Genomic DNA, 12299 nt, shown 5'->3' on the forward strand with positions numbered 1-12299 from the left:
AGGCTGTGCCTTCTGGTCCTAGAGTTCCCCACTTTAAGAGATATCCTGTCCACATCCACTCTATGTAGGCCTTTCAATATTCAATAGATTTCAATAAGATTCCTATCCCCCCCCCACCCCTGCCCATTCTTCTCAATTCCATGAGCCATCAAAAGCTTCTCATACATTAACCCATCCATTCCTGGGGTCATTCTGGTGAACCTCCTCTAGACCTTCTCGAATGTCACCACATCCTTTCTTAGATACGGAATCCAAAACTGCTGGCGATACCCCTTGTGGTCTGACCTATACCTTATAAAAGCCTCTACATTACATCCTTGCTTTTATATTCTAGACCTCTGGAAATTAATGCTAGCATTGCATTTGCCTTCCTTTATCACTGACTCAACCTGTAAGTTAATCTTTAATGAATCCTGCAGAGGACTCAAAAGTCCCTTTGCACCTGCAATTTCTGAATTTGCTCCCCATTTAGAAAATAGTTTATCCCTTTATTCTTTCTACCAGAATGATTGTTGCAGGAAAGCAGCATCCATCATCAGAGACCTCCACCACCCAGGTCATACTCCCTTCTCACAGCTGCCATCAGGAAGAAGGTACAGGAGCCTCAGGATTCACACCTCCAGGTTCGGGAAGAGTTATTACCCCTCAACCATCAGGCTCTTGAACCAAACTTCTTTCAACTTCACTTGCCCCATCACTGAACTGTTCCAACACCTATGGACTCACTTTCAAGGACTTTTCATCTCATTTTCTTTATTTATTTACTGCTTATTTATTTGTTGTCTTTTGCACACTGGTTGAATGCCCAGTTGGTATGGTCTTTCGTTTATTCTATTATGGTTATTATTCTATTATAGAGTTATTGAATACGCCAGCAAGAAAATGAATTTCAGGGTTGTATATGGTAACATACTGTGTATGTATTTTGGTAATAAATTTACTTTGAAGTTTGAACAAGAATGGTCCTGGAAATGAAAGGATTAACCTATGAGGTGTGTTTGATGGCCCTGGGGCCTGTACTCACTGGAGTTTAGAAGAATGAGGGGCAATCTCATTGAAACCCATTGAATATTGAAAGGCAAGATAAAGTGGATGTTTCCTGTAGTGGGTGGAAAATGGGATTGATAAAGATAATAAATCAACCATGATGGAATGGTGAAGCTGTCCACTGCACGGACACAGTTCAATGCCAAAATCACAAAGTTGGTATCTCAGTTGCCGAGCACCTGCAATAGAAAAATTTAGTAACAATCATACGGAAAGTGTGAGACTTCACCACATATTCAAGGGAACTCTTCTGCACATACTCGAAAAGTTTGTTTTGTCCACTCTACTAGAAGAGAACTTATCAATATATTAATCATTAACCAACAAACCCACACATTATAAATGTATAAAATCTCATGTCTTAATCTTTTTAAAACTACTATATTGGAGATTTTTAAAGAAGTTAAGTTTCAATTTTGAATCTTTTCTGTATTTTGTCTCTGTCTTACCCTCATCCTCCATCCATTCACATTTCTTTGTTCACTTTATATAATTTAAGGATTATCTTTATCAAAGCATACAGTGAAATGCTTTGCTTGTGTCAATAACCAACACAATCTAAGGAAGCACTGGGGGCATCTGAAAGTGTATGGGTGCCAACATAGCATGCCCACAACATACCAAACCTAACCCGTACATCTTTGGAATGTGAGAAGAAACCGGAACACCAGTAGGAAACCCACGTGGTTATGGGGAAAATGAACAAACTCCTTACAGACGCTGGTGGGTATTGAACCCAGATCACTGGTGCTGTAATAGCATTATATTAACCATTATACTACCATGTATTGAACTTCCAGTGCCTGGTTACACAAACAATTTGAAAAAAGAAGATAAGCTTTAATTTCTGCAAACAACAGGAATTCTGCAGATGCTGGAATTTCAAGCAACACACATAAAAGTTGCTGGTGAACGCAGCAGGCCAAGCAGCATCTGTAGGAAGAGGTGCAGTCGACGTTTCAGGCCGAGACCCTTCGTCAGGACTAACTGAAGGAAGAGTGTGTAAGGGATACGAAAGTTGGAGGGGGAGGGGGAGATTCAAAATGATAGGAGAAAACAGGAGGGGGAGGGATAGAGCCAAGAGCTGGACGGGTGATAGGCAAAAGGGGATACGAGAGGATCATGGGACAGGAGGTCCGGGAAGAAAAACAAGTGGGGGGGGACCCAGAGGATGGGCAAGAGGTATATTCAGAGGGACAGAGGGAGAAAAAGGAGAGTGAGAGAAAGAATGTGTGCATAAAAATGAGTAACAGATGGGGTACGAGGGGGAGGTGGGGCCTTAGCGGAAGTTAGAGAAGTCGATGTTCATGCCATCAGGTTGGAGGCTACCCAGACGGAATATAAGGTGTTGTTCCTCCAACCTGAGTGTGGCTTCATCTTTACAGTAGAGGAGGCCGTGGATAGACATGTCAGAATGGGAATGGGATGTGGAATTAAAACGTGTGGCCACTGGGAGATCCTGCTTTCTCTGGCGGACAGAGCGTAGATGTTCAGCAAAGCGGTCTCCCAGTCTGCGTCGGGTCTCGCCAATATATAAAAGGCCACATCGGGAGCACCGGACGCAGTATATCACCCCAGTCGACTCACAGGTGAAGTGTTGCCTCACCTGGAAGGACTGTTTGGGGCCCTGAATGGTGGTAAGGGAGGAAGTGTAAGGGCATGTGTAGCACTTGTTCCGCTTACACGGATAAGTGCCAGGAGGGAGATCAGTGGGGAGGGATGGGGGGGACGAATGGACAAGGGAGTTGTGTAGGGAGCGATTCCTGCGGAATGCAGAGAGAGGCGGGGAGGGAAAGATGTGCTTAGTGGTGGGATTCCGTTGGAGGTGGCGGAAGTTACGGAGAATAATATGTTGGACCCGGAGGCTGGTAGGGTGGTAAGTGAGGACCAGGGGAACCCTATTCCTAGTGGGGTGGCGGGAGGATGGAGTGAGAGCAGATGTACGTGAAATGGGGGAGGTGCGTTTAAGAGCAGAGTTGATAGTGGAGGAAGGGAAGCCCCTTTCTTTAAAAAGGGAAGACATGTCCCTCATCCTAGAATGAAAAGCCTCATCCTGAGAGCAGATGCGGCGGAGACGGAGGAATTGCGAGAAGGGGATGGCGTTTTTGCAAGAGACGGTGAGAAGAGGAATAGTCCAGATAGCTGTGATGTCAGTAGGCTTATAGTAGACATCAGTGGATAAGCTGTCTCCAGAGACAGAGACAGAAAGATCTAGAAAGGGGAGGGAGGTGTCGGAAATGGACCAGGTAAACTTGAGGGCAGGGTGAAAGTTGGAGGCAAAGTTAATAAAGTCAACGAGTTCTGCATGCGTGCAGGAAACTCGTTGACTTTATTAACTTCGCCTCCAACTTTACTCGTTGACTTTATTAACTTTGCCTCCAACTTTGCTGCTTCCTGCACACATGCAGAACTCGTTGACTTTATTAACTTTGCCTCCAACTTTCACCCTGCCCTCAAGTTTACCTGGTCCATTTCCGACACCTCCCTCCCCTTTCTAGATCTTTCTGTCTCTGTCTCTGGAGACAGCTTATCCACTGATGTCTACTATAAGCCTACTGACTCTCACAGCTATCTGGACTATTCCACTTCTCACCCTGTCTCTTGCAAAAACGCCATCCCCTTCTCGCAATTCCTCCATCTCCGCCGCATCTGCTCTCAGGATGAGGCTTTTCATTCTAGGACAAGGGAGATGTCTTCCTTTTTTAAAGAAAGGGGCTTCCCTTCCTCCACTATCAACTCTGCTCTTAAACGCATCTCCCCCATTTCACGTACATCTGCTCTCACTCCATCCTCCCGCCACCCCACTAGGAATAGGGTTCCCCTGGTCCTCACCTACCACCCCACCAGCCTCCAGGTCCAACATATTATTCTCCGCAACTTCCGCCACCTCCAACGGAATCCCACCACTAAGCACATCTTTCCCTCCCCGCCTCTCTCTGCATTCCGCAGGGATCGCTCCCTACACAATTCCCTTGTCCATTCGTCCCCCCCATCCCTCCCCACTAATCTCCCTGCTGGCACTTATCCGTGTAAGCGGAACAAGTGCTACACATGCCCTTACACTTCCTCCCTTACCACCATTCAGGGCCCCAAACAGTCCTTCCAGGTGAGGTAACACTTCACCTGTGAGTCGACTGGGGTGATATACTGTGTCCGGTGCTCCCGATGTGGCCTTTTATATATTGGCGAGACCCGACGCAGACTGGGAGACCGCTTTGCTGAACATCTACGCTCTGTCCGCCAGAGAAAGCAGGATCTCCCAGTGGCCACACGTTTTAATTCCACATCCCATTCTGACATGTCTATCCACGGCCTCCTCTACTGTAAAGATGAAGCCACACTCAGGTTGGAGGAACAACACCTTATATTCCGTCTGGGTAGCCTCCAACCTGATGGCATGAACATCGACTTCTCTAACTTCCGCTAAGGCCCCACCTCCCCCTCGTACCCCATCTGTGACTCATTTTTATGCACACATTCTTTCTCTCACTCTCCTTTTTCTCCCTTTGTCCCTCTGAATATACCTCTTGCCCATCCTCTGGGTCCCCCCCCACTTGTCTTTCTTCCCGGACCTCCTGTCCCATGATCCTCTCGTATCCCCTTTTGCCTATCACCTGTCCAGCTCCCGGCTCCATCCCTCCCCCTCCTGTCTTCTCCTATCATTTTGAATCTCCCCCACCCCCTCCAACTTTCATATCCCTTACACACTCTTCCTTCAGTTAGTCCTGACGAAGGGTCTCGGCCTGAAACATCAACTGCACCTCTTCCTACAGATGCTGCTTGGCCTGCTGCGTTCACCAGCAACTTTGATGTGTGTTGCTTTAATTTCTGCATGTCTGTTATATTCTCAATGTCCCAAATGACATTTTAGCCTAAGAAATAGTTCCTAAAGAACCATCACTATTGTTAAAACAAGGAAACACAATTGTCATTTATATATGGTAAGTTCACACAAATAGTTCTGAGAAAAATGACCAGATCATAAGTTTACCCGCTGCGTTTTCTAATGAATGAAATCGATAATTAAATCAATCAAAGACAGCATGCCTTTTGGTTTCTTTACCATGACACCTAATGAACTTATATCTTTCAAGGTGATTTATCAAACTGTATGTCAGCATTGAAGGATACAATTTATTATATTGGCAATTAGTATAACTAGATTTACTTTTTAAAAATATCTAACTGGCTCCCAATGTTTGGAAGAATAAAGGGGTAGTTTGTTGATCTCAGATGTGTCTTGGTGCACATTCAGTTTTGCTATTGTTGCTTGTTGTGTTCTATGTTGTTCTGCCGAGCATTGTGGGCAAGCTATAGGGCACTGGAATGTGTGTCGACACTTATGGGCTGCCCCCAGCACGTCCTTAGATTGTGTTGGTGTTAACACAAACACTGCATATCACTGTATGTTTTAAGATACGTGTGATAAATAAATTCATCTGAATGTGACCCCTTCAATGTTGTTCCAAAAAAGAAGTTAGTCCAGTTAATGGAAAACTGTTTGCCTTTAACAGATAAAAGCTTATATTCCTTCAGTAGTCAAGTTGAGTTTATTGTCATACACACTTGTTTGCCATACGGGTACTAAAAGTACTTACTTACAGAAGCATAGAGTTAGGCAGTGCACAGAACATACATTATACACAACAGTGAAGAAATGGACTGTGTAAAACAAGACAGGTTAGTGCAAAAACAAACACTTCCATGGTGGTTGTAGGAAAATAGCTCTTCCTGAACCTGGTGGTGTTGGGCCTGAGGCTTCTGTACCTGCTGCCTCACAGTAGCAGCGAGAAGAGGGCAGGATCCAGATGGTGGGGTCCTTGCTAATAGATGTTCTCTTCTCCAAATAGAGCATCATGTAGATGCTGTCAGCAGTGTGGAGGGCTCTGCCTGTGATGGACCAAAATGTGTCCACTACCCTATGTGGCATCTTGTTTTCCTGTGCATTGCAATTGCTATACAAGGCTATGATACAAGTCAGGATACTTTCAATGGTGATCTGTATCTGAAGAGGTTTGTTAGAAAATCAGAATCCAGTTTATTATCACTGACATACTGTATGTCGTGAAATTTGTTGTTTTGCAGCAGCACCATAGTGCAGTACATAAAAATTACCTAAAATTACGATAAGATTAGATTAAATTAGATTATGAGGACACACAGTCCTCTTTTATTGTCATTTAGTAATGCATGCATTAAGAAATGATACAATATTCCTCCAGTGTGATATCACAGAAACACAGGACAGACCAAGACTGAAAAACTGACAAAAACCACATAATTATAACATATAGTTACAATCCTGCAAGTAATACCGTAACTTGATGAAGACCAGGCCATGAGCATGGTAAAAAAGTTCAAAGTCTCTCGAAAGTCCCACATCTCACACAGACAGGAGAAGGAAGAAAACTCTCCCTGCCATACCCAACCACAGTCCGACTCTGAGTCGTCCGAAAACTTCGAGCTCCAACCAGCCCTCCGCCACCAAGCACCGAGCACCATCTCTGCCGAACGCTTCGACCCCAGCCCCAGTCGCCACAGCAGGCAAAGCCGAGGATTTTGGGGCCTTCCCTCTGGAGATTCTCGATTGCACAGTAGCAGCAGCAGCGAACCGGGCATTTCAGAACTTACTCCAGATGTTCCTCCGTGCTCTCACGGCTGTCTTCATCAAATCAGGATTGTGCACAGCCCCTATTTAACAAATACGATATCATTTCACCAGAGAGGCTATGCGCGCTGCATCGCACTGCCATCTTCTCCTCCCTTCGAATATGTATATATTAAAAAAGTAATGCAAAAAGAGATCAAAAATAGTGAGGTATTGTTTGTGACCTCCAAGAATGGCCTTATCATTGGGTTTGGAGGGTTGCATACCTCAATGACTCGGAGAGCTGTGCTGGCTAGCGTCAGGGCTTTATGCTTTGCCTCTTGGTAGGGTTACCCACGCTAAACAGGTCAAAGGGTAGAGCCCTGATGAAGAGTGGTCCACTAGTCCTCCAGGTTCAGGGATTCAGCTCCGGGCTAACAATCCTAATTAGTAAAACAAAATTGTAACGGAAACAGCAATGAAGAATCCTTGTACATTTGAGTGCATTGAGTCTCCACCCAGGACTTGTATGACTGACAGTAGTGAAAACTGTCAGACAGGAGGGGAAGAAACTGTTTTTGAATCATTGAGTGTGTACCTTCAGCTTCTATACCTTCTCCCTAATGGTAGTAATGAGAATGGGGCTTGTCCTGGGTGATGGGAGTCTGTCATGAATGACGCTTCCTTCTTGAGACATCGCCTTTTGAAGATATGTCCATGATGAAGCTGTCTGCAGCATTTTGACTCTGAGGTGACCTGCCAAATCTCCTTGAGCTGCTAAGTAGAGGCACTAGGGGAGGAGAAGGTGGCAGCGCGACGGCAGCACGCGCGGCCTCTATGGTGATGAATATCTGTTATCTGTCAAGTAGGGGACCGTGCACAATTCTGATTTGATGGAGACAGACGTGAGAGTATGGAGGAACATCTGGAAAACTTCTGAAATGCCCGCTTCGCTGCTGCTGCTATTGTGTGGTAACAGGAATCTCCGGAGCAGAAGGCCCCGAAATCCTCGGCTTTGCTTGTTTCAGTGGCCGGGGCGAGGTCGAAGGCGCTCGGGAGGCTGTATCGGAGGGGCTGGTCGGAGTCTCGAAGTTTTCGGATGGATGGACTCAGTGTCGGCTGTGGTCGGCTGCTTCCCAGGCATTGGCAAGTTGACGGTGCCTGGAGGTTTATGGCAGGGAGTTTCTCCCTTTTGCTGCCTGCTATCGGGGACTCGGGAGTCAATCGACTGGGGACTTTTGATACTTTTTTTTACCATGCCCATGGTTTGTTCTTCATCAAATTATGGTATTGCTGTGCACTGCTGTAACTATATGTGATAATTATGTGGTACTGTCAGTGTTAGTCTTTGGTTTGTCCTGTTTTCTGTGATATCACTCCGGAGAAACATTGTATCATTTCTTAATACATGTATGCATTTCTAAATGACAATAAAAGAGGACTGAGTGTTCTCATAATCTAATCTAATCATCTATAGGTTTGGGTCAACGTGCTGGGCCCAGGACAGCTCATCTGAGATGTTAACATCCAGGAGCTGAACTTGCATTAGCTATGCTTTTACAAATTAAGCTTCTCGCCTCTGAACTGCCTTGTGCTCACTGAATGTTGGTTGCTGCAGTTAAGATTCTGGTCAGAGTGATACCCTGATGATGATGGTGTGGAACTTGATAACCATGAGGCAATTAAATGTTGAAATGGAAATGGTCAGACCCTTGTGGTGCTGATCGTAGTTGGAATTGGAATTGCTTATTATCGTCACATGTCAAGTCTTGGATGTTGTTCATATAGATCAAATCATTACACGGTGCATTGAGTTAGAACAATGGCAAAACATTAACAGAATGCAGAATAAATTGTAACAGCTACAGAAAAAGTGTAGATGATAAGGTGCAAGATGTTAACGAGGTAGATTGTGAGGTCTAGAGTCCATCTTAATGTACAATTAAAAGAACCATTCAATAGGTTGATATCAGTAGGGTAAAAGTTGACCTTGAGCCCAGTGATATGCACTTTTAAGGTTTCGTATCTTCTATCTGTTAGGAGGGGAAGAAGAGAGAATGTCTGGGCTGGTGAGATCTTGGATTATGATGGCTGCTTTACTGAGGCAGCAAGAAGTATAGACAAGAGTCCATAGAGGGGAGACTGGTTCCTGTTATGTGCTGAGCTGTGTCCACAACTCTCTGCAATTTCATTTGTTCTGGATTCTCTCAGCAGAGGAAACTGCTCCTATCTGTCCTATCAGCTCCTTTAATCATCTTAAACACTTCAATTAGATTATCCATTAATCTTCTATTTAAGGAAATAGAGCCGAGTCTGTACTTGTCTTTATATCCCACTAGGGATCAGCAGATTCAGAGAATCATTAGACTTGTGTTTCATTAGATAATTCCTTCAACTATGTCAGAAAAAGAACTATGTACCTAACTCAACTTTTCATAATGGTTTGTATTGACGAAATCTCTCAGAACTAATCAAAGCAATTATAAATTCCATATCAAGTTCAAAATATCACACCACACATTAATCAAGCTGTCAGTTGACTTTAATTAACAAAGAAATCTTGATATTAAGAAAAGTTGTTTCCACTGATAAGTGAGATCAGAACGTAGCCTCGAGATTTGGAATAGATTTAGGACGGAGATGAGGAGAAACTGATTTTCCCAAAGGGGAGTGAATCTGTGTGATTCTGTATCCCAGGGAAGCAGTAGAGGCTACCACATTAAATACCCTCAGTGGTCACTTTATTAGGTATCTCCTGTACCTAATAAAGTGGCCACTAATGTAGTTTTGTGGTCTTCTGCTGCTGTAGCCCGTCCACTTCAAGGTTCTACATGTGCATTCAGAGATACTCTTCTGTAACATTTTGTTATTTAAGTTACTGTTGCCTTCCTATCAGCTTAAACCAGTCTGGTCATTGTCCTCTGACCTCTCTCATTAAAAAGGTGTTTTCACCCACTGGATTTATTTTTGTTTTTTTTTTACACCATTCTCTGTAAATTCTAGAGAATGTTATACATGATAATCCCAGGGGATCAGTAGTTTCTGAGATACTCAAACTGCCCCGTCTGGCACCAACATAGTCAAACAAATTCTTTCCCATTCTGATGTTTGGCCTGAACAACAATTGAACTTCTTGACCATGTCTGCATGCTTTTATGCATTTAGTTGCTGCCACATGATTGGGTGATTAGATATTTGCTTTAACGAGCAGGTATACAGGAACTTCTAATAAAGTGGCCATTGAATGTATATTTAAGGCATACTTAGATAGGAATTTGCATAGTAGGGGCATTAAGGGTTATGGGGAAACAGCCAGTTCAGCTGAGATCTTATTGAATGGTGGAGCAGGCTCAAGGGCCCAGATAGCTGACTCCTGCTCCTATTTACATTGTTACATGCCTAACTTATCATTGGAAAGACCTGCAGTGTCAGGAGTTCCATCAGGAAATCCCAGGTCACTACAGATAAATAACTCCCTATGGAGCATTGTTGCAGGAAAGTGTCATCCATCATCGGGGACCTTCACCATCCAGGCCATGCTCTCTTCTTGCTGTTGCCATCAGGAAAGAGGTACAGCAGTCTCAAGTCCTACACCACCTGGTTCAGGAATAGTTATTACCCCTCAACCATCAAGCTCTTGAACCAGAGGGGATAACTTCACTCACCCCAACGCTGAAGTGTTCCCACAGCATAGGGACTCGCTTTCAAGGACTCTTCATCTCATCTCTTGTTCTTTATAGTTATTGCTTGTTTTTTTTCAGTTCTGTATTTGCAGTGTGTTCACTTTTGTATATCACCAAGGACATGCCCTCTTCTAATTGCTACCATCAAGGAGGAGGTGCAGAAGTCTGCAAACACACTCAATGTTTCAAGAACAGCTTCTTCCCCCCCACCATCACATCTCTGAATGGACAATGAACCTATGAACACTACCACAGTATTTTTCCCTCTAGTTTTACACGACTTATTTAATTTAATTCTCTTTTTTATATATATTTCTTATTGCAATTCACAGTTTTTATTATTATGTTTTGCAATGTACTGCTGCCTCAAAACAACATGTCGATGATATTAAACCTGATTCTGATTCCAGTTGTCTGTCCTGTTGGGTGTGGTTTTTCATTGATTTTATTGTGTTTCTTTGTATTTACTGTGAATGCCCACAAGGAAATGAATCTCAGGGTTGCTTAAGGTGATGTGCAGTATATGTACTTTGGTATTAAATTTACTCTGAATTTTGAGGGAATGATTCAGAGTATTTGCAGTCAGAGTATTTACATTGTTGGTTCAGTTCAGTTTCTGGTCAACCCCTCCCCTGTTATTGATAGTGGAGGACTTGGGGATGACACCTCTGGCTGGTTAAATAACATAGTTAAAGGCATGGTATCCACCTTTCATACTGTCTTGTCTTAAAGTGGAACTATAGTTGAAGCCATCTGCTTTTTTTTTACAAAAATGGTGGTCATCTGTCATATCCAATGATGACAGAAGTCTATGCGAGAGAGTTTTTAAAGTGACAAAACCATTGCATGAAACATCGACAGTGTTTTTTTTTCCATAGTTGCTGCCTGGCCTGCTGAGTTCCTCCAGCAATTTGTGTGTTTGGATTTCCAGCATCTGTAGAGTTTCGCTTGTTTGGCAGAGGCAATTCCACTGTGTTGACCTCAGAAGTCCAGGTCCAGTGGTACAAGTAGATGTCACAACTGGGTCTTCCTTGGTTGCACTACTTCTGTGCCTCATCACAAAGTATTGCAGAACCACCTTCCTGGCCGTTGGGTCTCACTTATCCACCTTATCCACCCAGTCCACTGGAGTTGCCGTCACTACTAGGACAGATATGTCCCTATTTCACTGCGGAATGAGACCTGCTGGCTACCCTCACCTGGTTTAGCCCATCTGTCGAAGTGGTGTACTGGGGTGTGGCCGCTGTCACATGCTAACAGCTACTTGGAGCCACAGGTGAGAGCTGAGTGTCTGGTAGGGACCAAAGGTGAGTGCACTGTCCTAGATTGGGTAGGACAAGCCTCTTCACCAGAGTTTCTACCCCTCCCTGGACATCCCATACATCCCCAAAATCTTTTTTTATAAATTTAATTCTTCAATACTACAACAAACACAGTAGACAATAATAGTGACAAACACAATTACTAACACTAACTGAACTAAATTGAAAGGTTCCCATCTCTGTCAAGGATGGCATTATCCCTTGAGGTGCCTATCCCATCTGTGTCCCTATCCAAATTACTCTTAAGTATTGAAATTGAAACCACATCCACGGCAAATTGCCCCTTGTGTTCTTCCTAAACATTTCACCTTTTACCCATGGCCTCTAGTTCTACTCTCACCCAAATTAAGTGGAAAAAGCCTGCTTGCATTTATCCTATCTATACCCCTCATAATTTTGTATACCTATCAAATCTCCCCTCAATCTCTACACTCCAGGGAATAAAGTCCCAACCTATTTAACCTCTCTTTATAACTCAGGTACTCTACCTCCTGACAAAGTCCTTGTTTCCAGGACTTGAACACCAGACCCATTTCCACTGTTATTTCCCGCTGAAAGCCTGGGCACACGGCCTATGCTATTTTCAAAAGAATCTCCAGCCCATAAGCCTTTCAAGCAGAGGTAGTGTCAGCAAGGCAGCGGGTTTGAGAATCACAAAGC

The sequence above is a fragment of the Mobula hypostoma genome, chromosome 7, assembly GCF_963921235.1.
Source record: "Mobula hypostoma chromosome 7, sMobHyp1.1, whole genome shotgun sequence".
Lineage (NCBI taxonomy): Eukaryota > Metazoa > Chordata > Chondrichthyes > Myliobatiformes > Myliobatidae > Mobula > Mobula hypostoma.